The sequence below is a fragment of the Chiloscyllium plagiosum genome, chromosome 15 (genome assembly GCF_004010195.1).
Source record: "Chiloscyllium plagiosum isolate BGI_BamShark_2017 chromosome 15, ASM401019v2, whole genome shotgun sequence".
In the NCBI taxonomy this organism is placed as follows: domain Eukaryota; kingdom Metazoa; phylum Chordata; class Chondrichthyes; order Orectolobiformes; family Hemiscylliidae; genus Chiloscyllium; species Chiloscyllium plagiosum.
The window spans coordinates 80,057,583-80,060,841 of record NC_057724.1 but is presented as its reverse complement, the minus strand read 5'-3'; positions in this window follow the sequence as shown (position 1 = coordinate 80,060,841).

The following is a 3,259-nucleotide window of genomic DNA, read 5'->3' as shown; positions in this document are numbered from 1 at the left end:
TGAGAGTACAATAGGGGGAAAGAGATGGGGTAATGGTGATAGGTCGGAGATGAGGGTGGAGTGGATAGGTCAGAAGGAAGATTGACAGGTGAGACAGGTCATGAAGATGGAAGGTTGGAACTGGGGTAAGGTGGGGGAAGGGGAAATGAGGAAACTGGTGAAGTCCACATTGATGTCCTCGGGTTGAAGTGTTCCGAGGTGGAAGATGAGGCGTTCTTCCTCCAGGCGTCGGGTGGTGAGGGAGCGGTAGTGGAGGAGGCCCAGGACCTCCATGTCCTCGGCAGAGGGGGAGAAGGAGTTGAAATGTTGGGCCACAGGGCGGTGTGGTTGATTGGTGCGGGTGTCCCGGAGATGTTCCCTAAAGCGCTCTGCTAGGAGGCATCCAGTCTCCCCAATGTAGAGGAGACCGCATCGGGAGCAATGGATACAATAAATGATATTGGTGGATGTGCAGGTGAAACTTTGATGGATGTGGAAGGCTCCTTTAGGGCCTTGGATAAAGGTGAGGGAGGAGGTTTGGGCGTAGGTTTTGCAGTTTCTGCAGTGGCAGGGGTAGATGCCAGGATGGGAGGGTGGGTTGTAGGGGGGCGTGACCTGACCAGGTAGTCACGGAGGGAACGGTCTTTGCGGAAGGCGGAAAGGGGTGAGGAGGGAAATATATCCCTGGTGGTGAGGTCTGTTTGGAGGTGGCGGAAATGTCGGCGGATGATGTGGTTAATGCGAAGGTTGGTAGGGTGGAAGGTGAGCACCAGGGGCGTTCTGTCCTTGTTATGGTTGGAGGGCTGGGGTTCAAGGGCAGAGGTATGGGATGTGGATAACATACGTTGGAGGGCATTTTCAACCACGTGGGAAGGGAAATTTCGGTCTTGTAGTTTCCTGGTTTATGCCTTGCTCCCTTCTTGAGTAACAGTACCATATTGCCTGTCCTCTAGTACCTTCCCCCCTGAAGACTTTGCAAGTACCCCTACTATTTCCCACCCCTGTCTCACTCGACAGCCTGGAATACATTTCATCCAGCCTCAAGATTTACCTACTTTTAAGCCTACCAGACCACTCAGGACCTCCTGCCTGTCGATGCTAATTTCCTTAATTGTATCACAGGCCCTTTCCCTGATTTCTAGATTCCTCCCTGTCACTAGTGAACACCAACACATAATATTCATTGAGAATCCTACCTACATCCTCTGGATCCACACACAAATTACCTTAAATGGGCCCTACTCTTTTCCCTCAACATCCTTTTACCATGAATGTATTTGTAAAATAACTTCAGAATTTCCTTTATTTTACCTGCCAGTGTCCTTTCATAGCCCATTTAACTTTCCGAATTTCCCTTTTGCACATTCAATATTCCTCTAGGACCTCTACTGTTTTGAACCCTGAGTATCTGCTGTAAGTCTCCCCTTTTTCTCTTAATCCAGTGCTCTATATCCTTTGATATCCAGGGTTCACGGGATTTGATGGTCCCACTCTTTTTCTCTTTTGGAGGATATTAGCCCCGTACTCTCTATATTTCCTTCTTGAATGAATCCCACTGCTCGAAAACAGATTTACTTGGGGACAAATCACAGCTGATCGTATTAAAGTTAGCCTTCCCCCAGTTGGGAACTTGGCTTTCAGGCCCAGTGTTGTCCTTTTCCCGAACAATCTTGAATCTTATGGAGTCATGATCATTAAATATAAAATATTCCCCTACTGCTACTTCAAACACTTGCTCAGCTTCATTACTTAAAATTAAGTTTAAAATTATGACTGCTCCTCTCTGAAAAAAAGTTCTCCTGGATGGACTTTAAAAAATTCACTTCCTCTAAACATTTCATCATTGACTCACAGAGGTCTACAGCATGGAAACAGGCCCTTCAGCCCACCTTGTCCATGCTGCCCTGTTTTCGCAATCTAAACTTGTTCACCTCCAAAATCTCCAAAAGGCACCTCCAAATCTAAACTAGTGCCATTTGTCTGTGTTTGGTCCATATCTCTTCATACCTACCTAAATGTTTCTTAAATGACAAAATTATACTTGCTTCCACCACTACTTCTGGCAGCCTGTTGCAGACACTCGCCACTTAGTGTGAGAAAAAGTTGCCCCTCTGGACTCTTTTGTATCTCTCCCCTCTCACTTTCCCACTATGACCCCCCGCCGCCCCAGTTAATGTTGGGGAAGTTGAAATCCTCCACTATCATAGAATCCCTATAGTGTGAAAGCAGGCCATTCAGCCCATTGGGTCCACACAAACCCTTCAAAGAGTATCCCCCATCCAGACCTATCCCTCTACCCTATCCCTGTATTTCCCATCACTGGACACTATGGGCAATTTAGCATGGCCAATCCATGTGCTAACCTGTACATCTTTGGACTGTGGGAGGAAACTGGAGCACCCAGAGGAAACCTACACAGACACAGGGAGAATGTGCAAACTCCAGACAGACAGTGGCCCGAGGCTGGAATCGAACCTAAGTGCCTGGCTGTGTGAGGCAGCAGTGCTAACCACTGAACAACTAGCCTATTACTTCACAATTCCCTGAAATTTGCCGACATATCTGCTCTGTTTCCCTTGGACTGTTAGAAGCGTATAATACACTCCCAGCAATGTGATTACTGGTTTTTGGTTTTGGAATTCTTTTACATCTGGGCGAGACTAGTGTAAACGTTGAGGCTAAAGAGACGAACAGCTGCAAGAAAAGATTCTGAGTATTTTCCCCCCGTGTTTAGTAACCAGAGCAATGGCTAAACAAAGTCTATCACCAGAGGTCACAGTAATACCATAAGCAGATGTTGCGGGACCTATAACTTTTTTTGAAGTATGGAGAGGATTCAAAAGAGACGTTTAACATGTTTTTGCTAATTGAATCTCAGAACGCAGATGCAGAGTTGAGTCAGTTAGCACAGTCAGATCACACAGAGACTGAGGCTGAAGGCATTCCATAGTGTTATTGTATTAAAATCAGAGTGCGGATGGAGAAGTGGAAGGTGTTTGATATATTTTCCTTCATTGGTCAGAGCACTGAGTATCGGAGTTGGGAGGTCATGTTGCGGCTGTACAGGATATTGGCTTGGCTGCTTTTGGAATATTTTGTGTAATTCTGATCTCCTTCTTATTGGAAGGACGTTATGAAACTTGAAAGGGTTCAGAAAAGATTTACAAGGATGTTGCCAGGGTTGGTGGATTTGAGCTATAAGGAAAAGCTGAATAGGCTGGGGCTGTTTTCCCTGGAGTGTCAAAAGCTGAGGGGTGACCTTGTAGTGGTTTATAAAATC